Genomic DNA, 25,926 nt, shown 5'->3' with positions numbered 1-25,926 from the left:
TCCGCAGGGAGCCTGCTTCTCCCTCTGACTCTGCCTTCCACTCTGTCTGCCTGTGCTCGCTCTCGCTCGCTCTCTCTCTGACAAATAAATAAATAAAATCTTAAAAAAAAAAAAAAGTTGTTAAGTCGAAGTTGGCTCACATTCTGAAAGATTTTATCTCTGCCACACCACCCTCGCAGATGAAATGACTGGGCAAACAGACCACATCTTAATGATCTTCATCAGTTGTTTGGATCATAAGGATAAAGGCAGTGGCAAAGTTTTGGGAGGAGTACCTAAACAGACCACACAGAGCCTTGAAAATGGGAAAAACAGAAAGCAGATGGTTTAGCACTGTGTACCTTCCTACATACAGCTTGTAATTTTGGGTGATCAGTTGATGCACACTTGAATCTCCCACTTGACTATCTACTCTACACAAATGGTTTATTAGCATTTTCTACAAATCCTTTTTTTTTTTTTTGCTTGCACTGCATGTCTAAATCTACTAGCACCTATCCTTAGGAGGGACTTATAAAATAGCTCAGATATAAATCCATGCACGAACAAACACATGTAATGTTTCCTCATCTGTAAAAGTAGAAAAGCCAGGCTACACAATTATTTCCCAAGGGAAATCCCAAGAACCCTAATTCTATGAGATATGCCAAGAAGAGGAGATTCCCATGCTATTCAACTTTGGGAATACCACACCCTATAGCCTCCCATCCCCCTTCAGGATTCACAATGCACATTATATGATGAAGGATCTGAGAAATCCTTCCATTCAAAACCTGCTGACCATCCTCAAATCCAGTTAAGCACAGACGCCCCTGCTGCTTAACACTTACTGACATCACGGAGAACAACTGTCGTAAGGAAATTGTGAAAAATGCTAACTCAAACTCTTCACTGGTTCAAAAAACCTGTATGAAGCCCTTGCAATAATGATATGATGATGATGATAATGAAAACAGCCAACACTAACAAGTTAGCATTTAACAGGCAGATTGCTTCCAGGCTACTGCCACCAAGATAAGTATGAAACCCGGTTCACAGTCTCCAGTCCCCTGGAAGAGACTTGAGAACACATGATCAGTAAGAGCAGTATATATAAAAACCCGGGTGTATGTGTGTTTGTGTGTGTGTGCGGGCACGCGCACATTTGCACACAAAGATGGAGAGCTGGTGAGGACAAGGGTTCCCAGCAGATTTAAAGCAAGGCAGTCCAGTGAGTGTGGATGAATGCAGACAACATAGTTTTCAAAGTATGTTCCCAGACCCTGTCGGAGGCTGCTGCAAGGCCAAAGCTACCTTCACCCATAATGGCACTGGCCAGACTCTGCAAAAGCAACGCCGGGTAACATTGCTGGTGCCTTCGCAGCAATCCAGGAGTGGCATGTGACTCTATTAGTCGCCCCTGTATTCCCCACGGCCACGTACTCACCATTTTAAAAAAAAGTCAATTTCACCTAAAAACATCCTTGATGAAGCAATAAGAAAGTATCCATTGTATTACATATCGACCCTGAACTACACATCTTTTTAATATCCCAGCTGAGGAAACCGGAAGCTCTCAGAAAGCACTTCCGGGGCCAGGTGAAGCGCGTGGGCTGTGAGGCGGAGCACTTGTGTGACGAGGCCGCGAGCTGCATCAGCCGCTCTTCAGGCGCCACCATTTCTACTTGAAAGGATGGCAGAAAAACTGCGGGTTATTCAGACTCGGGTATTGTGGAAATTTTCTCAAAAGTGAATAAAGGAAGCTGGTGATGTCAAGAAAAAACTGATTATACCTGTTGCTTTACAAAAAAAAAAAAAGTGTGTTTCAAGCAAAAACTAAAATTGCGGAAAAACTTGCATCAGCCATGGTGAGCTGTGGGTCCTCCCCATACTTGGCCTTTCCAGACGACAGTGGTATAGTACCCTTAACAAAAGTGCTGTTTTCCAGATGGCTCACGTGTGATGTTTCAAGATGGAAGAGCTTTCCAAAGTGCAAAGTGGACCAACAGATTTTAATGGAATAAAGTATGAAAAGTCCACTCACGGGGTTTCCGATTCTCGGCTACAACAAACCTTTAGAAAACTACCACTTGGGGGCGCCCGGGTGGCTCAGTGGGTTAAGGGTCTGTCAGTGGCTCGGGTCATGATCTCAGGGTCCCGGGATGGAGCCCCCCTACCTTGGGGAGCCTGCTTCTCCCTCTCCCTTCCCTGCTCCCCCTGCTTGTGCTTTCTCTCTCCCTCTATCAAATAAAAAAATAAATAATCTCAAAAAAAAAAAAAAAAACTACCACTTGTCAAGCTCTATTGTAGTTTCAAACACTACTCACAATTAACTGAAAAGGTCATTAAAATACTCCTCCCTTCCCTAACTACATATCTGGGTGAGGCTGCATTGTCTTCTTACAGTTCAACCAACGCAACATATTGCAACAGAATGATGAATGCAGAAGAGTTTATGAGAATCCATCTGTCTGCGGTGAATGCAGACGTCAAAGATCTGGACAAATGTGAAACAAAGTCATTCTTCCCATTAAGTGTTTTTCTCTTAGATACTGTTATTTTTCAATAGAAATGTTATGTTATCATGTAATGGGTTTATTATTGCTATAGGTAAACTAATAAGTATTTTTAAACCTTTCCCATTTCAATTTCGAATACAGTAAAGATTGCTAAATATAATCCACATTATTGAAAGTTCTTTGGGGAACTCATTAATTTTTAAGAATTTTTAAAGACAAAGGCACTTGGGTGGCTCATTTGGTTAAGGGTCTGCCTTCGGCTCTGGTCACGATCCAAGGGTCCTGGGATCGAGCCCCATATTGGGCTCCCTGCTCAGTGGAGAGTCTGCTTCTTCCTCTCCTTCTGCTCTCTGTCTCTCTCTCTCAGTGCTCTCTCTCACTTTCCCTCTCAAGTAAATAAAATCTTAAAAAAAAAAAAAAAAAAGATTTTGTAAAGGCACTCTGAAAAAAAAGTTTAAGAACTACTGGTCTCTCATAGGGGAGGCAGGAAGTCATGGCAGGTGCGGTGTGGGTGAAGAGGCAGCAGGGAAGGACATGGAGGGTGTCCCGCACAGTGATGAGGTGTTCCAAACTGATCTTACAAGAACCAGTGAAAAGTGCAGAACCCCCAACATGATCTGGACAGATCTGCCCTTCAGAAAGAGCAGGGACACCATAAAGGGGCCCTCTACTCCATGAACACACAATTCCAAAACCAAGTCAGTCTGATGGGAGGTCAAACCACAGCACACTGAAGGTCCACAATGACAATCTCAAAAACAAAAGGCAAGTTTCTGTAAGCGAATAGGAACAGAAAAAATATCAAAATTTAATGATGGAAAGGAAAGAAGCGGAGTCTTACAAAACAGACTTGCAACCAAATGAAGTTCTGCAAAATGAGGGAAATCATCAGTAACAAAGTGCAAGGCTCTAAACATCTAAAGATGCCAAAATCAAGATGCATTTCAGGCAAGTTTAGAAAATAAAAATAAAGAAGCCAGCAAAGAGCAATAAACTGCAGCAGTAAAGAGGGGGAAATGAATGCAGCCCAGAGAAGACAAACAGAAGCGTTTAGACATAAAAAGAAGTAGGCAAGAGGGGAAACCAGCTCCTATTTCTGGTGTGTGCACTCCACCAGTGGGGGGCTGGGGTGCAGGAAGCACCTCCAGAGCAAAGCAGGGCCCTGCAGCACCCACCATAGGCAAGGGGAGGCTGGCCTGGACAACCAGGCATCTTGAGCAAGTAGCTCACCCAGGAAAACCTGGGGGACACCAATCCAGAGCAGAGACCATAGAAAACAGACAGAACACAGCTAGACCAAGTTGCTCTCAAGGAGCTAAGATGAGGACAGTGTCCTACACAGAACTCCAACTAGAAGATCTGGGCAAGTTTCTTGAACTCAGGGGATCTCAGTTTCCTCTTTTGCAAAATGAGGTGTCTGCCACCTTCTCCCCAAAGTGGGGGAGAGGAGAAGCAACACATCACAGGCGCTGTGAAAGCACACATCTGACATATGGTAGATACTCACTCAGCAAAAGCTGTAATTATTAACACTTTGGTTATGATATGAGGGCCAAAGGGGAATGCAGGCCGGCCATTACACTCAGCTCGGCCACAAAGTCCCCGAGGTCAAATATCAAGGTTTTAAAAAATCGCCAGTATATAAACACAGAGAAAGAATCTGAATGGCTTTGGCCCAGGCTGCACTCATTCAACAGATCAGAGAACTGCCCTTGACCTGGGTTGGGCCTGATACCACTGGGCCCACAGGGTCTCTCCAGTAACAGAGGAACAATGTCAAACATAAGGAGATCCAAGTAAGAAGGGAGGGGAAGATGGGGCGCCTGGGTGGCTCAGTGGGTTAAAACCTCTGCCTTCAGCTCAGGTCATGATCACAGGGCCCTGCGATTGAGCCCTGCCAAGCAGAGAGCCTGCTTCCTCCTCTCTCTCTGCCTGCCTCTCTGCCTACTTGTGATCTCTGTCTGTCAAATAAATAAATAAAATCTTAAAAAAAAAAAAAAAAAAAAGAAGGGAGGGGAAGAAAAACAAAACAAAACAAAACAACAACAAAAAAAAAACCATCATCCAGAACAGCCAGCACTGCTATGTCATGTACCTTTCACACAGTTTCTCTCCCCTGACCACCAGAATCAGCCCGGTTGGAGGTGGGTATGCTGTCATCACCCACATTTTATGAGCCAGGGAGCTGTCCCATGGCTGGATTGCAAAGAAAGGTGTAGCCAAGGCTTCTATCTCTTGACCTGGGGGTCTAGAACTTTCACTAGACCACACTGCCCATCCCCCACAGGGGTTGGAGGGCCTGCCCCACAGATATGAGCCAGCAGCTCTTCATTCAGTTAGAACTGAACATTGGGAATCCACTAGATTAAAAGGCAATCTAAGGACACCTGGGTGACTCAGTCAGTTAAGTTCAGATCATGATCCCTGGGTCCTTGGATCAAACCCTGCATTGAGGCTCACTGCTCAGCAGGGAGCCTGCTTCTCCCTCTGCCGGCCGCTCTACTTGTGCCTGCTCACTCTTTCTCTCAAATAAATAAAATCTTGGAAGGCAGGAAGGAAGGAAGGAAGGAAAGAAAGAAAGAAAGAAAGAAAGAAAGAAAGAAAGAAAGAAAGAGAAGGAAGGAAGGAAGAGAAAGAAAGAAATGCTTTCTAGAAAGGGTAGATAGGATAAAGAGAATAAGGAATTTTATATATATATATATATATATATATATATATATATATTTTAATGTACTTATTTACAGAGATCACAAGTAGGCAGAGAGGCTGGAGGGGGGAGGTGGGGGGGCAGGGGGAGCAGGCTCCCTGCTGAGCAGAGAGCCCAATGCGGGACTCAATCCCAGGACCCTGGTTCCTGGATCATGACCTGAGCCTAAGGCAGAAGCTTTAACCCACTGAGCCACCCAGGTGCCCCGAGAATAAGGAATCTTTTGATAGATACAGTCAATGCAGCAAAAAATGAGAGGCCTGGATTTCTCTACTATCCATAGCTAAAAGAATACCCAGTAAGCATCCACCAACTGACATGCCAGACCCTGCCCTCGGGACTGGGGACGGGAGTCAGTCCTAGGTGACCCTGCGCCAGAGAGACACCTAGCAAACAAGGAACTGTTTCTTTATGTACACAGGAAGTGCTGTGAACTTGCCATCCAGGGTGCCAGGGGGCAGGTCATAAAGGGCCTGACTGAGTCCGAAAGATCAGGGGAGCACATAGAGAAACCCCAAGGGGTCTCATATCCCACGAGACAGAAAGAGCTATAAGGCTCAAAAGGCCAGCAGGCCCTGTGGGTACACAAACTGTACACAAACTGTATCTCTCCTAAGAGCATGTAACCTGGCTAAAGAGAAGCATGAACCAATTTGCATCATAAAAAGTTATTTATTGTGCCTGCAGCTCAGAGTGAAAGTACAGATGTTTGTCAAACGGAAACTTTCCAACTTCTTTTTTATCATAACTTACAGAATAAGACACTATACTCTGCAACCCAGGGCACACGTGCGCACGCGCGCACACATACACACACACGCACGGGCTATACAAGGCAGGCCAGTCTGGGCTAGAGCCCTGACATTCTCAGCCACCCTCTGACAGTTTCTCAAATTCCCTGAGACTGTTTCCTTATCTGAAAAACAGGAATAATAATAATGATGCCAGCGACATAGATTGTTGTGGGAGATAAACTAGTCAATATAGGTAAAACTCAGCAACTTTCGTCATCTTCTTCTGTACACCTATTATTATGCACGTCTCACAGAATAAAACTCAACCTTACTACATGCACTCCACTCTAATGGTTTCCCTTCTCCTTCCTTCCTTTCTCTTTTTCCTCCTTCCTTCCTTTCTTTTCCTCTTTTTCTTTTTTCTTTCTTCCTCTCTTTCTTTTCTCTCTTTCTTTCTTTTTCTTTCCCTTTCCTTCTTTCTTTATTTCAAGGCTGGTCAAGTCCTCTAAAACACTTTCAGAACCCAGTAACCAGTAACTGGAGTCATGAGCCCCAGTCAGAGTTGGTGGCTGGGGCTAGGGTGGTGGAAATCTAGGAGGAGACAGAACCAAGGGGATTTGGCAACTAACAGACAGAGGGGTGAGACACAGGGAGGTGGCGCAGGGGATCTCAGGCCTCGGGGTTGATGATGATGGCATTTTTGAGACAGGGAAGCCTAGGGGCAGGGAGTCGGGGGGGGCGGTGTGCAGGTTATAAGTATCTGGAGAACAGGAAGAGATCAGACTCGTGAGTCTAGATGTTCTCTTTCCATGTAGACTTTTCTATGCCTGAAGGAGGATTTGGGTGTGGGTGACCAAAGGAACCTTCAGTGAAACACTTCGCAGAGCAGGGACCCATGCCAAGAAATTTCACTTCAGGACTACAGATGCTGATAAAGAAGGCATTTCTGCAGATTGTGCTCAGGGAGGTAGGCAGGCTTCATGATCCGAGCGTAGCAGCCAGCGGCAGACAGAGGACTTGGGAGACTTGGGGTTCCTGCCATATGTCTTTCCTTATCTGACCAACATAAAACACTAATCACATTTAATTAGTGTCCATCTGCCCATCCGTTTTCTCTACTAAGCAAGCCACTGCGTGGCAGGGACCACCCCGTCTCATCCATCTTTCTCCTCCCCAGGCCTCCCTGGCACACTGCTCCGCCTGCTGCCTGTAGTAGGTGTTCAGCAAACATCTGCTGAATGAACGCCCATGATTCCATAGGATAAAATTCCCAAGAAGGCAAAGCAAACGGGGTGGGGGTGGGGGGCAGGCAGACTCTGCTAGGAGAATTCTGATCACAGAAGGGTGTAGGCCAACAAAAAGCCAACTGTTCACAGAGAAAATGAGTCTTCAAGAAAATGTTAAACTCTGGAATGTGCTATGGGTACGGATTTTCGTCATCAAGACCAGAAGCAGAGAACCAGGTCTGGGATCAAACCACAAAGACAAAGGAAAAAGAAAATGGAAAAGGAGACATTGTGTGTATGTATCACTTGGCCTCTTCCAAAGATCACCCAAAATGTTTAGTTCTTTACGTCACTTCTCTTGCTTCTTCTTTCCATCAGCTCTAGACCTTCTGGCGATACCTCCCTGTTTCCAATCTTCCACAGCCCAACACCCTGTATGCTACCTGTTTTTTTCTACATGTTCATGATTTCTTCCCCAAGAGACAGGAACGGTGGTACACACATTCTGATCCACTACACCCCTGCCCCTGGCACAGATGAGCAACCCAGCAGTGGTTGATAAATTGATTTTTATAGTGATTATTCGATTTTGTCATTAAATGCCAAAATCAGATTCGTATTTTCTAGTCCCACCCTCTTCGGTTGACACTCTTACTAAAACTATCATTTTTAATAGTAACAGCTGCATTTACTCAGCACCTACCACATACAAGACAGGTTGAGGACTTTAAATACATCATCTCCTATAATTCTCAATCTGCAGGGTTGAGATTATATTCCCATGCTACAGATGACAAGACTGAGGCTCAAAGACAAAAACATAGGCTAGTAAGTGTCAACATGGGGATTCAAACCCGAGGCTATTTCACTTCAAAGCCAGGTAGATGGGTAATCATTCTAGAATTTCAGCACAGGTTTCTCTAGCACAGAAGTGCAGGAACAAGCCATCTGATACATAGTCCATGCTCAGTGCTCACCAAAACATAATTAGAGCTCACCTCAGAGAAAGCTTTTTTTGGGGCTTGAAAAGGCCCTAACTTAACAAGACCCACTCACTTACTGCCTATGAATAGCTAAGTCAGGTCAAGGTTGTTTTAATTCTGTGATTTAAAAAAAGGAACATGTGGGCACCTGGGTGGTGAAGTCAGTTGAGTGTCTCACACTTGGTTTCAGCCCGGGTCATGATCTCTGGGTCGTGAGGTTAAGCCCCGTGCTGGGCATGGAGTCTGCTCAAGATTCTCTCTTTTCCTTCCCCCTCTACCCTCCACCCTGACTAGTGCTCACACTGTCTCAAATAAATAAATAAATCTTAAAAAAAAAAAAAAAAGGAACAGGCTATCGGCATGTACATTTCTAAAAGAATGTTTAGGTTAAATGAAGAAACAAACAGCATTCAGAACGATCAACTCATTGGTGTCAAATAGTTAAAAAAATCCACAAAGCCTGTCACAGTCTCCCTGCCTATGTTATGACCACCCCCCAAAAGTTTTCACAGATGTGTTACTTCATCTGAACATTCCAGTAAGTATTGCCCTTGTTACCACCGTACATGAGAAAAAAGCTGAGCTAAGTGAAGTTCAGTGGCTGCTGAGGACCACAATTCTATTCTATTATGTGGGACCCCTGGTTGTAACCAACTAAGCAAAGCACCTCCCATGAGCCCCAGCAAAAGAGAAACTTCACCACAGGAAGGGCGGTCGGGCAGCTGTAGGTTCCCAGATGAACACAGACCCTCTCTCCGCCTCTCTCTGCCTACGGCTTCCTCCTACCCGCTGGCAGGCCAGCTTTCCCCTCCGGACAGGAAACCAGGGCGACCAGCGTTCCAGAACCCCATTCTGGCCTCATCACCTCAGAGGGGAAAGGCCCTTGGGCCTCCAGTTCCAAACTTCTGGGACATGGGCTTGAAAAGGCCCTAACTTATCAAGACCCATTTACTTGCTGCCTATGAATAGCTAAGTCAAGTCAAGGCCTCTCTGCCGTCCTAGGGAGAGACAGCAGCTTCTCCAAAGACATCTCACCATTAAATCATCTCCCTTCTCCATAGTCTGACTCCCGGCTCCCAATATCTTTGATCTGGCTGAGGAGTCCCAGAGTGCTAAACCCAGTTCTATGGTTTTTCTTTGTATTTGCCACAGAGGATGCCTTGTATTCACTTTGGTATAGGATACCCCTGTCTTGGGGGTTCTGTGGAAAAGCCCCATTTTAACATCCTATGACATGGCTGCAATTACTGTCTTGGGCGTCTCTGAGATCCCGGCTTCGAAATAAATTCTGCCCTTTAAAAAAAAAAATTCCAAGAGAGCCTGACTGGCCTAATCAGGTCAGTCAACGGTCCACCAACAGCACAGGAGACCAACCAGGAAGGACACACGGCAGGCCCCGAGGTGGAGAGAGGTGAAGCAGTTCTCCACAAGGGGTGGGGAGGGGTGGGCACAGGAGGGAGAGATGCCTCTTCCAAAAGAAGAGAGTTAAACAGATTAAATATTACAACTAATTCGAAATCCTGTACACACGCTGCTAATAAGCCACTTCTACACCAGGGCTGACAGTATTTGGCTACTAAACTGTAAAGTGACAACAGAAAAGAACACTACATAACAAAGTGCTAATTGTGTAGTGAAGACGTTTAGTGCAAACAGATTTAGAGAGAGATCAACGTACCCATTTCCATCGAGTAATAGCCTAAAATTCGAGCTCTCCGTGCCACAGTTTCATGCTAGGAGAGCTGAAAACTGTATTTCTTCATTGGCGAAAGACTGGCTCCCCCGCCCCGTCCCCCAGTTCCCCCTGCCCCTTACAGCTGAGTGATGAGAGCCTCTCCTTAGGTCCGGGTATCCTTGCCCCTCTGCGCTGCTGGAAGGTTCATCCGGGCCCAGGTGATGCGTAAAGTCCCTTCTTCTGAGGAAGAAAGCAGGACTCAGAAACACAAACCCTGGCTTATGAAGACGTGCCCAGTGGCCCGGTGCTCTGCGGAGACTGGAGGCGGGCACAGCGAGTGCTCACGTCTGAGGAAGCAGGGGCGGGAAGACAAGTGGGCAGGGGGTACTTCCCCAGCTGGGGCTGGCCAGGTGCTCTTCCAAGTGCTTCAGAAACACCCCTTGTTTCAGCTGGTGGAGGTGAACCTTCACCAACTTCACAAAGGCTTATGGGGACTCCTAACAGGAATCCAGGAAATGGGATTTTTAACCCTCCTTTGGTCAAAAATCAAACTGAAACCTAGACGGCTTGAGTCAAGGTTTGAGTCACGGCTCATTTCTCTGCTTCCAGCTTTTTCCGTCTCTCCTGAGTCCACGTCATTCTCTCCTTCCACAGAAACTGCTCTTCAGGCCCCAAGTCTGACGTTAGTTAAATTAATGAAGAGTCCCTATCGATTAAGAGCTGACTGTGTGCCAAGCACTTTCTGTCCCTTATCTTCCCTAGCTCTCACAGTGATCCTATGAGGTGAGGCCTGCTTTTCAGCCTGCTTTATAGAAGAGGGAAGAAGCCGAGAGAGCGGAGGAAAGCCTCAGGGCCTCTGTCCCAGCAGGTCACTGGACTGGCAGCTGGGGGACTGCGGCGACATGGGACAGTGCTCCCTGCTCCGGCCCTTGCTAAAGGCCTCCCTGGAGTGCCCCTCTTGTGTGGTGTCGCTAGAAAACCCACCCTTGGCAAGAACACACAGGGGATGACCCTCCAAATGCTTTTTTTTTTAAAACTTGAGGCAAAATTTACATAACATAAATTCACCATTTATGGTAAAGCATTCAATTCAGGGGAATTAAGGACATTCATAATGCTGTACACTTGCCTCTACCTAGTTCCAAATATTTTCATCACCCCAAAAGAAAACTCGTATCCTAGGTGGTCGGTCCCCCATACCCTTCCCCCACCCCCTGGCAACCCCCATCTGTTATCTCTATGGAGTTGCCTACTCTAGATATTTCACATAAATGATTCCATTTATCATTTGGCTTCTTTGACTTAGAGCATAATGCTTTTGAGGTCTCTCCTCACATTGTAGGGTATCTATAATCCATTCCTTTCTTTGGCCGAATAGTATTCCACTGCATGAATATACCACACTTTGTTTATCCATTCATCTGTTGATGAATATTTGGGTTGTTTCCATTTGGGTACTATGAACAGTGCTGCTATGAAGACTTGTAAAGACCTAAGTCCCTGTTTTCAATTCTTCCACAAACTTACCTATGGTGGAATTGCTGGCTCCTACGGTAATTCTACATGTAACTTTTTGAAGAACCCTCTAAAATATTTGTAAAATATGAAATTCTACAAAGGAATACCAAAAGGAAACTGAAAGCAAATGCAAAACCACAATGAGATCAAAGAATCTGAAACATAAATGTTTTTCTAGTGTCACCCCATTTTTGAATAAGTTCAAACCTGGGCAGAAAGAACCCCAACAGTATACTTCCTTTTGAAAGCCCAAGAATACTAGGAGGAGGTAATTAAGATTTACAATTCTACCGTGTAATTAACAAGGGTCGCTGTCTCTTCACAATATTTTTAACAGAAAAAGCACACCCAAACCAGGGCTCCAAAACCATGTTGTTGGTTATGACATTTTTGAACCAAAGAGAACAGTTGAGAAGACCCAACATAGGCCGTGAACCAGGAAGGCTTTCTGTTATCGGGGAAGACTGGATTCTCTGTTCTGGCTCTCATTTTTAGTAAAACTACTTTTCTCTTTGTAAAGACATAAGCCCCTCGTGACAAAAAGTCAACATTCTTTAAAAAATCAGTCTTGCCACATCACAGGTCTTTGGGACAATGTAAATTAGAGCAACAATGAGACATTACTACACACCCATTAAAACGGCCAAAATCCAGACCACTGACAATACCAAATGCTGGCAAGGATGTGGAACAACAGGAACTTGCGCTCATGGCCAGTGGAGATGCGAAATCGTTTGGCACTAGAAGACAGAAGACAGTTTGACAGTTTCCTACACAACTAAACATATTTTCACCATATGATACAGCCATCACACTCCTTGGTATTTATCCAAAAGATATGAAAACTTATATCCACAAAAAAGCCAAAACATGGATAGTTACAGCAGCTTTATTCATAATTGCCAGAACTTGGAAGCAACCAAAACGTCCTTCAGCAGGTGAATAGATAAAGAAACAGTGGGATTCCGAACCATGGATTATTCAGCACTACAAAGAAATGACCTATCAAGCTATGGAAAGACATGGAGGGACTTTAAATGCATATTACTACATGAAAGAAGTCAATCTGAGAAGGCCTCTTGCTGTAATTACAACTCTAGGACACTGCAGAAAAGGCAAATCTATAGAGATAATTAAAAGATCAGTGGTTGCGGGGTGGGGGGTGGTGAGATGAACAGGCAGAGCACAGAAGATTTTTAGGGCAGTGAAAATACTAGGTACAGGTCACTGGTTGAATGCAAGTTGTTATGCATTGTCCAAATCCTGAGAACGTACAACACCCCGAGTGCATATATTAAGATAAACTATAGTGATGATGATACATCAATGTACGTTCACCAGTTGTAACAAGTGTAGCACTCCGGTGGGGACTGCTGATAATGAGGGAGGCCATGCATAGGGGCCGAGGGGCAGGGGGTGTGCAGGGAATCTCTGCACCTTTGGCTCGATATTGCTGCGATCTAACACTGCTCTAAAAAAGCAAAGTCTTAAGTGAAGAAGAAACCAGGTCCCTTCCCTTCAAAGAATATTTCTCATCAGCTCTAAACCAGGAGCGCTACATTAAGAATGACTTGCTGAAAACTTCATCCGGGGCCCAAGGGAGGGCGAGGTGAGCATGAGAATCAACCCAGGCCGCACACGCCCCCCTCCCCGCATCTGGTCTTTGAGCAGCTTTCCTGAGGCGGGGAATCGGCAGTGACGTTAACTGGGAAGACTGTGGCAAGACGCCAACGCAGAGGGACTGTACCCATCGAGGACACTTGGCACCTTTAAATTAAGTGAAGAACAAAGCAGTTCTCTGAAGGACCGAGTCCGTTAACTGCAAATGACAAAAGCGAGTCTTCTGATACAAGCAAGACGCTGCTAGGAAGGGGACGGCTGGCAGCTCAGGTACCAGGAAGGCGCGCCGGTGGCGTTTGCTGTGCAGGTGTTCAATTAGGCAGGAAGTGGGCTGAAAACAGCTCAATTAATTCATTGTGCATGCCTGTCCCGGAGAACAAGGAGACAAACCTCAAATACCAGTGGCAGGCCAGAGATGAACTACAAAGCTTCACATTTTGCTAGCAAAGATACACGTGCAAATTTTAAATTACCCTGAGATTAGTTCCAGTAAATCCTTTAAAATTCCCGCGGAAGCCGAAGCCCAGATAGGAAACCAAGCAAGTAAACAGTTTATGACAAAAAAAAAAAAAAAAAAAAGTCATCCCTTTTTGTCATAAGCAGCATTTCCTGGTCAACCTCAGACGCAGGCAGCCCCAGCACGTGGGTTGGGGAATGTGGAAAGGACTAGCACAGACTTCAAAACCAACGGCGAAGGGAAGCGATCACCCTTATTTGTAGCCTCCATTCCGTGTGAGGCTCTGCCAAACTGAGACTTCACTCAAGCCTACCAGGCATACCTCTGCTCTGAATCCACTAGAAAGAGCATAGAAAAGCCCGGAGTTGTTTGGCAGAGGCTGGGGAAAGGGAGGTCCACGGAGAATATAAAATCAAAGAAAAACAAAGGTTACAACAACCAACAGCGATCAGGCCGAGGGCTATGGGTCCTTAACAGAAAGTGGGATCTCCCCACCACCGTGACCCCTGCGCCCCCCTTCCTGGACCTCTGACAGCCAACAACACATGTCCTATTTTCAGAAGAAAGAAAACACACAATGCAGAGCAGTCGAGCTAGAAGGAGTCTAAAGCATCTGGGCTTCTCCCTTGTTTCAGAGAAAATAATACTTAGGTTTGGCAACATACCCAAGACCAGTTATTAAAACTGGCCAAGCCAGGCCTCCTGGAAGACCTTCCACTGATAATATTAGTGCTCGTGTCCACAACGATGGTTCCCACGTGCTTTAGAGTTCACATGCAAACATTCCACAGACTTGCAGGCACTGGCACTGTTATTAGCGCATTTCATAGATGGAATGCAGACAGGTGAAGCTACTTGCCTGAAGTCACACAGCACAGGCAGATCTGGGACAACAGGGATGAAGCTGGAGGGTATTATACCAAGTGAAAGAAGCCAGACACAGAAAGAGACATACCGTACAATCTCACTTACACGTGGGATCTAAAAAACATCAAACTCATAGAAAGTGGAGGGTAGAATGGCGCTGGCCAGGACCTGAGGGGCAGGCTGAATGGGGAGATGATGTGAAAGAGAACAATTTAAGATGAATGATTCTAGGGGTCTAAAGTACAGCCCGGTGACTATAGTTAATAATACTGTATAGTATAGTTGAAATCTGCCAAGAGTGGCTCGTAAGTGTTCTCACCACACACACAAAAAGTAGTAACTATAGGTGAGCCGATGGGTGCTACTTAACTGGATTGTGGTAATCACTTCACAATGTAGTGAAATCTTCACACTGGACCCCCGAGAGACATGTTCTTGATTTGTTAATTCTATCTCAATAAAGCTGGGAAAAATAAAGGGGGGGAAGAGCAGCAAAGCATGGCTGGAGATGTAGGTCTAGCTGAATGAAGTCTGTGCTCTTAACTATGTACTTGACTGTCTCCAAACCAGGGAGAAAGTCACATTTCTGACTAAAATATACACCTAAAGCTTCCTACCATTGAATAATACTTAGCGTCTACTACCTTTCCCTCCCAAGATTCAAAATCAGCACTAAGGGACACAAAGGACAAAAATGTTTTTTGGGTTTTTTTTTTTTTTTTTTTTTTTTTTTATTGAGAGAGAGGTAGTGAGAGAGAGCATGAGCGAGGAGAAATCAAAGGGAGAAGCAGACTCCCCATGGAGCTGGGAGCCCGATGTGGGACTTGATCCCAGGACTCCGGGATCTGACCTGAGCCGAAGGCAGTCGTCCAACCAACTGAGCCACCCAGGCGTCCCTAAAAATGTTTTAACTCTGGGGCAGAAAGAGAGGTCACAGCTCCCCAGGCTACACGATGGTAGTGAACAGACTTGGACTTGAAAAGCAGGGCTAATGCTCCAACCAAGGCCCCCTGGGGTTTTGCCCAGTGTCTTCAAAACATCACGTATTTACTTTCCTACAGTTAATTCTGACTGGGCAGTGGCACTGCTGGGCCCTGGTGGCAGTTTCAGAAATCAGGATTTATTCAGATCTTGGTGCTTTCACTGAAAATTGTCATGACTACTAGACCCAAGAGCACCAATTTAATCCTATACATGGCTACGTTCCACTGCAGAGAATAGTTCCTTCTCTGTGTGTGTGTGTGTGTGTGTGTGTGCGCGCGCACGCGCGAGTGCGCGCACACACGCGTGGGAGCACACATGCGTACACGTAGTTACAACAAACAACAACAAAGACCTGTGACATTACATTGAAACTGTTGCTGATTAAATAAAAAGCACCCAGCTTTTTCTCAGCAATGCCATTTCCATTCTCAGATGCCACAGGGATAGTCCTAGCTCGTTGCACCTGGAAAATGCTCTGTTTTCTCTAAATCACGAAACCAGACCATTTCCCTGCACTCAGACACTGGCTCGCCCTGCACCAGCCACTTCCCTTCCCCACACGACAGCCACGGGCTCAGCCTTCCAGTGCAGTTCAAGATCTATAGCCATCACAGAACTGCGGCTCCAGCAGCGGCTTCCCACAGTGGACCCGATGTGAGTCACTGTGTCTCTCTTAACAGTCACTGTAAGAACAAGAGCAGTGACAATGCTTCCAAACCACTTATCAGATGTCAAGCCCTGTGTTAGAGGCTGCGAACTTGCGTTCTCTCGCTTCATCCTCACGAGACCTCGGAGGCAGGTGCCCTGATCACGCCAAGCTTAAAGATGGAGACAGTGAAGCTAAGGAAGGTTAAAGAAATTGTCCAAAGCCACGTGCCTGGACACTGCACATCCAGAATGCAAACCCAGCTTCCTCAGACTTCAGAGTCAAGCTGTCAACTATCCCATGCCTGGTGTCTGCCTTTTTCTTCACATGCAAAGCACGACAGAAATACCACCTCCCTTGTCTCCTGGTGAGAACAGTGGACAGTGTAGGGTGGGTTCTGACTTCTTCCAGCCTGAAGAAGGAGGGAGAAATATAGTAAGTGCTCTCAGACAGACTGATGGACCAACCACATACTCAGCACTGGGTTAAGGATGCAGGGAACATGGGCACCTGGGTGGCTCAGTCTGTTAACAGGCTGCCTTTGGCTCAGGTCATAATCCCAGCGTGCTAGGATCAAGTCCCACGTTGGGCTCCCTGCTCAGCGAGGACCCTACTTCTCCCTCTCCCTCTGCTGCTCCCCCTACTTGTGCTCTCTGTCAAACAAATAAATAAAATAAAATTTTAAAAAGATGCAGGGAACATAAAAAGAAAGAGAAAACAGACCCCTGCCCCCTAACACCTTACAATCTAAACTATAATGATCTAAACTATAATCCCTGTGTTTCTAGGACATTTTTTACCATGACCCACAGGCAGAAATGTATTTCCATCGTGATCGAGGGCAAACACGCATTATCAGCCTTACCATCTGTGATGTACTGATAGTTTTTACTCTGCCCCTTTCCTTTTCTTTTCTTTATGTGTCAACCCACTAAATTGATTGTGTGACTAAGGATCCTGAATGACAGCTTGAAAAGCCCTGTTCTAGAATGCCCCATTTTAGCTCTAATTAAAAAAAAAAAAAAGTGAGGAAGTTCTTCCTCAGATCTAATTTAAGTTTCTAGGACTGTCAGGTTAATTAAGTTTGTATGGCTGGCTATGTCATTGGGCAGAGGTAGCCCTCTATCAGATTAGTGGAGGGCCAGGAACCTGGGCTGACTTGCCTGCCGGTCAGCTGGGTGACTCCTCCAGATCTTGGCCTCAGGAGAGACCACCACTCACTGGGGGCTTATTACAAAGCGCCTATCCCGGACTTTGAGCCTCCCTCGCCCCTCGCGGCTCCCTGCGCCCCCTGGTGGTTCAGGGCCAACTCTGCAAAATCAAGGGCCCACACATCCTCTTGGGCACACACATCAATGCTAGGACCACTAAAACTCTGGGTCTGTCTCCCTGACAGGGATGCAGCTCCCGGAGGCTGGAAGGCAGGTGAATTGCTCCACAATTGCTCCACGTCACACGGCGAATACACAGAATTAGAATCCCCAAAGATCGAAAATCACGAGTCGCCTGCCTCGTTCCTCTGGAATTTGCCCTATACTTGCCTAGACTCACACAAGGAGTGGGTAGGGAGGATGAAAGGCCTCCCATGAGGTCTTCAGAAAGGTTAAGGCTGAGTCCGCTAGGTGCCTACATAGGCCTTCTAAGAGGCAAAGCCAGAAGGCGTCAAATATAATCACTATATGCGTGTATACTAAAAGTACTGATGTGTGCAATGCACACAGCTAAAATACTTGTTTCTAAAATCCTGTTTCCGCACTTCTTCATTTTTTTTAAATGCGCCTGGGCACTCGAGAGTGGCTCTGTAGTTAACATGGACTTCCCAGAGCTCTGGTTCCCAGAAAATGAACCACACGCCACTACCATTCCCCAAAACCAAAAAGAAAGGGAAAACCTTGGAAAGATTCAAAATAAGGGTTCTTTATGGTTCCTTATGCTTCGTCCTCTCCTCACTTTGGGGGAGGGGGGTGATTGCTTGCAGGAAAGGTCAATTACTACAGCTCCGAGGTGGTGGGGAGTGGGGAGGAGAGTTTCTCAGGCCTCTGCTTCTGGAGCTGGGATCTGTGGCAGCTCCCCATCACAGTAGGTTAAAGATAGAAAGTAATAATCCATTCACTGAGTCCCGAGGGATTTTTATGTACACTGTCTCATTTACATCTTTTTGGTGTCAGTCCACCCCGATTTCTATGATACAGACTCAGATGAAGTGAAAATCCAGAGAAAGGCTGGGAGGGACACCAGGATGGGTGCAGACACTCCTGACAGGGAGACCCACTGGGAACCAGCTTGCGGGGACAGCACTGCAAACACATCTGATTTTTTTTTAAAGATTTTATGTATCTACTTAACAGAGAGAGACACAGCAAGAGCAGGAACACAAGCAGAAGTGGGAGAGGGAGAAGCAGGCTTCCTGCCAAGCAGGGAACCTGATGTGGGGCTCAATCCCAGGACGCTGGGACCAAGCGCTGCACTGAAGGCAGACGCTTAACGACGGAGCCACCCAGGCACCCCCACTCCTGATTTTAAATAAACACCTCCTCTGGCGTTTTCTAAGAAACTTTCAGAGGAAGCTATGGGGTGTGCTGCCTGAAAGTCTCGGGGCTATGGCATCCCTTGAGAATCCCTGTCCATAAAGTGGGGGGGACAATGTCCTGCTGGGGATACTCAGGGAGGCGATGCCTCTGCAAAGCAACTAAACATATATATTTACATGCCGGCAAAGAGAAATGGCCATGGGCAGCAGCATTATTGCCAGAACTCTGCGAGGAGCTTAGAGGGGCCAGAGAGAAAGACACAGCAAATACTCCCTCCAAAAGCTTGTGTTTACTCCTCCAGAACATAGAGAAAGCGTGGAATACTGAAGATGGAGAAATATTTGAGTCCACAGCTGGGACACATAGACGAGGAGGTTAGAAGACTCCGTTACCACCTGCGTGACCTAGTGGAGCTCACCATCTCGCTGCACTCACCCAAGGCCTCAGGCAAGAACACCCGAGAAAAAGAGGGAAATGGGAACAATGAAGAGTAAAATCTGAGAATTCTGGGGTCCAGTGACATCCAAGTGACAACCTAACACAGAACTCCAGTTCCGCATGGAAGTGGTTTTGGGTTGGGGGGGCCTGTATCCCCAACACCCGCAGCTGGGAGGGCACACCTCGCCTCTGAACAGGCGCAGAACCTCCCGCCCTGCCCCCAGCTGGGGATGTCTTCTGGCCACAGGGCTCCCAAGACCAGGGTGGTATGGTACCAAGGGCCAGACTCTGGTCAGGAGACACGGAGGGCAAGTCTCTGGCCTTGCTACTTACATGGTTGGGCTGTGCGCAAATTACAGCGCCGCTTTGATTCTTCCTTCACCTGGGGAAGGGACACAATAATGTCCATTTTTCAAGGTGGTGATGAGGATTCATTGAGGTAAATGTACGCCAAAGGTTCAGCACACATTGAATTGGCAACTGGCTGCCATTAGTAACATAAGCAGAAGTCAACGAACACTGGGGAAAAATTATTTTGGATTTTTTTTTTTAAAGATTTTATTTATTTATTTGTGTGTGTGAGAGAGAGAAAGAAGGAGAGCACAAGCAGGGGGAGAGGCAGAGGGAGAAGCAGGGAGCAGGGAGCCTGATGCAGAGCTCGATCCCAGGACTCTGAGATCATGGCCCAAGCCGAAGGCAGCCACTTCACCCACCCACGTGCCCCCAATTAAATTGGATTTCTTAAAAGAAAAAGGTTTACATGAAGTTAGTGAGGATCAACGATTTTCAGAAAATTCAAAGAAGCGGGGTGGAAAACAACTGCACGCCCGCGGCCTCTGAAGGTTTTTGAAACCTCTTCACCGACGACTCTCCTGCAGGAATAGAGAAGTGGAAGATCTCGTTACCTCCAGACTCTTCACACGTTATAAATACACCACACGACCAACCAGAGAGCGCTCGCTGCCAACCTCCTGGACAAACAAGTCCAACAGGATTTGATCCGGAAATTAAATGGCCATACAGCCCGGCCACACACGGTTCAAAATAGATACCCATGACCTACTTAGTCTTCGAGTACTGTGCTGAAAGCCAGAAATAAGTGGAGGGAGAGACAAGGCCACTGACTTAGCAGACCCTGCACAACCCCCTGGCTTTCCTGTCACATGAAATGTGCACAGAAAGAGCAATGACTCAAAAGAACATCTGGGGGGTGACGAGACAGAAATTGCTAGTCAAGACGTCCCACTAACAACTCCTCAACTCTGGCCAGCACCAGCAATGCATTTTCATTTAGTTTAGACCAAAGGCTACATTTCTCCCAACAGTCACTTGTCAAGCCACATATCTTTGCCCTCATAACTGTCCTGACTATGTGCATCTTTCCCATAAACAGGGGCTTTGGGGGGAGTAAGTCCCCACCTGCTTTATCTTGAGATTGTGTCCAGGGTCCTGCACAGTGTCTTCACATGGGGAGAACGAGCACTCCATCCACCATGAGAAGATGAGCTCCTTCCCCTTCATCACCAGTGCGGCCTCAGGATCATAGCCTGCTCATATGCTGGGCCGCTCAAGGTCACAGACTCGGTGTCTGGTATAAAGACAAGGAAGACAGACAAGCCCAGAGAAAGCTGCTGTGTACTTTCAATGATCACATGGCTACAAAATGATCTCCAGCAGGACAGTTCACTGCAGGGAGATGTGAGCCTTGGGGAGGGCGAATCCAAGGATCTTGAGAGAGACACACATTCTAGAAAATCTCAGAGCATCCCAACCTACAGTACTAGGCCAACAATGGAATATAATTCTTCACCAACTGGAAACAAGGTGATGGTCAAAGCGAAACCCGCTACTCTTCACCTTCATGTCTGTCCTCCTCAGATCTCCGCAGTCAGCCCCAGCCACCCCTCTCTGCCACAGCACGACCAAAATTCCCATCCTCAAAACTTGCCTGATAGTGCTCTACTTGACTTAGCACTTTCCCCACATCCCAACCTGTCACCATCAACGATCGTGGAAGGCAAGCAGAACAAGCATTTTTACTACCCACTTAGAAATGAGGAAACTGAGGTCAAGGCATGTCGACCACAGGGTGACATTAGTCCTAAGGCACAGACCTTCGAACTCCAAGTGCAGACTGGATGAACCAGGCAGCTGAGCCCCAAGCCACTGCTCTTTCCAGAGCATCCCGCTCTGCATACCTTCTGGAAGAAGTCTAACACCCAGCACTACCCAATACAGTGGCCCACTGCTTCAGCCTTCATCAGCCCTGGCACCTGCGTCAGCCACATGTATGCTGAGCCAAGCTGACCAGCCACCTCCATGACGGACACACAGAACTCAACCCTAGGACTTCCAGAGAGATCAACATGAGTGAGCTGGCTTTCTGCAGTCAAGTGGTGAGCACGGGGCAGGGTAAGTAAGTGACCACAGATCCCAACAACCACTAGCCAGAAATCCCAGAGCACTGAGTCTCCAGGTCCTAAGTTCAAATCCTGTCTCTGAAACTACACAGTCTCTGTGATTTGAGGCAAGCAACTTTGTTTTTCTAGTTTTAGCTTCCTCATTTATAAAATTGAGGAGCTAAAAAAAGGGATCCCTCGGAGAGTGTACTTAACACCACAGGACTATATATTTAAAAGTTGGTAGAAAGGTAAATTTCATGTTATATATAATCTGCCACAATTTAAAAAATAGGTTAACATTTGTTTTTTTAAAAAAGAATCTTATAGATTCCTAGTGAGGATTAAATAAGATAGAGTGGCAACTTCTTACAGTGTCTATCACATATTAAATCCTAGTCTATTTATTATTTACAATAATTTTAATAGTTTCTATTATAAAGACAATACATTCGAAAATTTTCCAGTTATTCTGAACTCCAGTGATAATCTCCAAGATAAAGTTCTTTATAGTATTTCTCCTATGCATGGACATTTCTTAAATTTGGAATGTAAAATTTACAGAATTCTATAGTCAGGACCCATTCTTTTCTGCCTTATCAGTAATCACAAAAATAATTCTCACCACGATATCCAGAAATAAAGGGGCTTTGTTCAAGGCAGGGCTGCAAAGTTGCATAAAACTTGAGACAGGAACGAGGAACTCACATTGAATGACTGGAGACGCCTTCTTCCCGAGCCAGGAGAGACATTTATGCCAAATCCCCTGCCACCTGTTCTTCCTCTCTCCATCAAAGTTCACCCAGAAAGTCCGCACTCAGGGGGACGGGGTGCTGGCCAAGCAGCCCGAAGGCCACGCAGGAGCTCTGTGGAAGGCCCGCATGTGTCAGGCTCAGAGGGATAAAGAGCTCCTGTTCTTGGTGCCCCCAAGGAGCTCTTACTGTGACCAGGAGAGATGGTGCGGGCCAATCACCCCAGGACCCCTGCATCCCAGGGGGCAGGCAAGGTGGGAAGGCATCCGGGGAGGAGAACCAAGAAGGGAGACACTCATTCCAAACATTTCATCCAACGTCAGAGCAAAAGATGAGACAAGTGAGGCCCAAGGAAGCCAGTGATGTTCCCAAGGCCATAGCAAGGAGACCAGTCCTAGGAGACCGAGGTCTCAGGGCCATGGGCAAACTCACAGCATTGCTGCTGCCTGCTCAGGGCCCATCAAAAGAGGTCAGGGCCTGCATCCAGTAGATCCTGCCCGTCAACAAATATTTATTGACTGCATGCTTGACACAAGTCAGCGCAGAGAAAAAGCCCCCCACCCCCATCCCAGGGCCACAGGACAAGGAAGCTCTTCTGTGGCAGCAGCCTGTGTGGCTCCCACTCTCCTGCAAGGCTTCTGCCTCTCACAAGGCCAGACTCTAGACTCTCTGGGGGTGCTACCTGAGTCAAAACTTCCCGTAGCGTCTGGCAGAGACGGCTGCACCGTTTAAAAGGCAGCTCCTCTCAGGAAGTGCTTTTGATGTGTGAGGGGAAGCTCCCCCAGAAATAACTCTGAAGGAAGAATTATAATCTCACCGAACACCTTGTTAGTGTTCATTTTCTGGCCAAGAATAGACCTCACAACTTTGATTGTGTCTGGGTGTACATTTTGTTGAGGTGGGGGGGGCGACAGGGGAAACACGTGAGTGGTGCCCAAAGGCAACTTCTGGAATCCTCCAGGAGAGCAGCTGCTCCCCGCCCTGGGGGATTCTATTTCCATCTCTGCTCACACAGAATTCTCTTCACAAGTGCTGCTTTCTCAGGGGGGTGACGGGGCCGGTGGCCTCCCAGATAACCTCCCTGAGTGGGCCGCTCCTGGCACTCCCTGACCAGGTGGAGGCAGGGAGGAGGGCCTGACAGCAAGCCCACCCACAGCCCACTTCTCTGGGGCCCTAATCACAAATGTGCCTGGCCCTTTCCTCCTGAGGCCCAAGGAGAAAATTAAATGTCAGCCAGATAAAGAGATTTCCCTTCAGCTCTGACGCCAAGAATCGGAAGTACGATTCCCCCAGCCACCCAGCAAACAGATTCCGCACAGGCCTCGGGCCCCAAGGCTGGGCGTGTTGAAGACTCGCCACTGCCTGGAGTTCCTCTTCAGTGATACTCAGATGGCAGGCCTCACTGGTTCTAGGGCAAAAAGAACAGCATGGAAAACTCTGCAGGCCAGTCACAGCTCGGGCAGCGGAGACCGCCGGCCCCAGGCCCCTGGCAAGGGCATAGCTCCCTCGGACTCTCCACAGGTCCTTCTGGGCATGCCTCCCTGCCCTGTATTTTCAAGGCCAAATGCGGCCTAATGCCCAAGGGAGCTGACTCGACTCTTTTCACAGCATAGTGACTTTATCCATGGAAGGATCGGGGGAGCTAAACACACTGAGCTCACACACTGACCTCAGCATTTTCTAAATCTGCGGGGTGATAAACACCTTCACGGAGGCCTAGCAGGCACCAGGCAGGCCTCGGGCTAGAGGAGAAAAAGCAGCTCCCAGCAGGCCTGACACACACGAGTTTCCTGGCACTCCCAGCCACCCTCCCAGCTTGTGGTTAGAGGGTGGGGAAGTGGGTGGGTGGAAACATCTCAAAGGACCGAGGACAGGAAAGGGCAGTGGATCAAGGGTCACCAGAGCACTCACACTTCAAAAAGAAAGCACAGAGAAAGAGGGGCTCCTCTCTGGGTGCACACAGACCGTCCTGTGACGGCCGTCTGAATCTGGAAAGATCCCAAGCTGAGCGGAGCACTGCCAGACCCGCTTCGGTTCAAGCTCACAGCCACGAGGGCGGCTCCCACCCCAACAGAGCAAAAGTCCAGAGTCCTCATAAAAGCTGGCAAAGAGCTACCAGGCCATCCCAGATGCCCTCATTTAGCTCCCAGCCCTCAGGCTCTCCTGATCTCACATGCACGTGCACGCACAGGACTTTAGCCACATGGGCCCCAAGCTATCCTGGCAGGAGCACACATCCACCTCAAAGCCTTTGCTGCCCCTCCAGGCCACAGCTCCTGCCCCCCACTTCTCCACAGGGAGGCTCAAACCCTGCCCTCTCAACAAGCCCTGCCTGATCCACACCTCCCCACCCTACCTTCTATCCTCTGCACACCCCCTGCTTTTCAGCAGTCATCACCATCCAGATACTGTTCTGGGCTAAAGAGTGTCCTCCCAAAAATCCATGTCCACCTGGGACCTCAGAACATGACCACAGTTGGCAACTGGAGGATGGCAGCCCTTAGGGCAATGACCTTGGTGTTCTTATAAGAACACAGGAGACACAGACACAGGGAGAAGTCCATGTGGAGACCAAGGCAGAGAGCAGAGCTATGCTGCCATCAATGAAGGACACGAAGGCCTGCCCGCAGCCACCAGGGCCCCCTTGGAGCTTCCAGAACCATCAGCCAGCCAGTCTGTGGTGCTTGTCACAGCAGGCCCAGGAAACTCATAATACATGGATGGACCATGAATTGTAACTACTGATTCCCAGCCCCATCCCCCACTAGAGAATAAACCCCGGAAGAACAGGATTTTAGCTTCTTTGGTTCAGTACCAAATGCCTAGACACAGAAAAGTGTCTGGCCCATTCTGAGTGAATGAAGACAAGCTTAGAAGGGAAGCAGGGGTATTGTACCCATCCTGCACAGAGGACAAAACTGAGAGGCAAATGCTCTAACTTTGCTCAGAGACAGAGAAGCCAGGGTGAGAACTGCATTGGGACCTTGTTTGTTCATCTGACAAATGACACTGAGCTCCTCCAGGTATGAAGTGTTACGCTAGCCCTTGGGAGAGCTGTCACATGCAGTGATCGCCACCTGCACGTGTGGGTGGAGGGGCAAGAAGGGTGGGCCCCTGGCTCAGCCAGCCCCCAGTGAGGACTATCACTCCGGGTCTCAGTGTCCTCACCGGCAACCTGAAGGGTGGATAGAAGCCAGGCCGACCGGCTCTCTAAGGGGTAGGCAAGCCTTGTTTTCATTTGTGCTACTTCTCAGACCTACAGAGCCCAGAGGAAATCTCCATTCTGCTGCCTCTACATTTGGGGCCAGACGTTTGGCACCTACCGCACACTGCTTTGAAATCCTTCCCACCACAGGCCACGTCTCGTTCGCAGAGTTCATTTTCACACACACAATTTAGCCCCTTGTCACAGGGCTCTGTATCCTGAGCTCCACAACCCACGCCTTCTGCCCAGGTCCCATCCACGTCCCTGCTGGCTGGCTGCTGACAGGTCCCAGACAAGCTCACGCACGAAGCTTGGCTCCCACGAGTGAAGTTGCCCTTGTCCCCTCTGAACCTCAGAGGCCCGGCCTGCTTTGGAGGGCACAGGTGTAACTTTCTTCGTGCTCAACCTGTGGTCGGCAGACCTCCGGTTTGTGGAACCAACCAGCAGCGAACAAATGAGGGACTTCGGGTGAACTTGCCGTACTCATAAGAACGCGTGCACACACGTGTGTGGACATCACCCGAGAGCAGTGCAATTACAGGTAAGCAGGGGTACAAACCAGCACAGACATCAGCTGGGGGCCAGTGCCACCAGCAATGTCACCAGCAGGTCAAAGCACGAGCACTGGAGCCAGGCCAACCTGAGTCAGAATCCCAGCCCTGCCTCATCTTGACCTGTACCTGACT

General features: G+C 47.6%; 1 protein-coding gene across 5 annotated transcripts in view; it reads right to left on the bottom strand.

The window, feature by feature from the left end:
• The window catches only part of SMCO4 (single-pass membrane protein with coiled-coil domains 4), a 60,148-nt gene that overhangs the window by 25,089 nt on the left and 9,133 nt on the right, over positions 1-25,926 (bottom strand). Inside the window, exon 1 of one of the 5 annotated variants that reach the window (XM_082682672.1) lies at positions 20,304-20,467. The exons of 3 other annotated variants lie outside the window; for them this stretch is intronic. The gene's annotated coding sequence lies outside the window, so the exon portion shown is untranslated. Of the gene's footprint in view, positions 1-9,963; positions 10,196-20,303; positions 20,468-25,926 lie in introns of those variants that run through there. One more of the 5 variants, XM_082682671.1, reaches the window with a different exon arrangement.

The sequence above is a fragment of the Mustela nivalis genome (assembly GCF_964662115.1).
Source record: "Mustela nivalis genome assembly, chromosome: 9".
Taxonomy (NCBI): domain Eukaryota; kingdom Metazoa; phylum Chordata; class Mammalia; order Carnivora; family Mustelidae; genus Mustela; species Mustela nivalis.
This window is presented reverse-complemented; position numbering and strand designations above follow the sequence as displayed.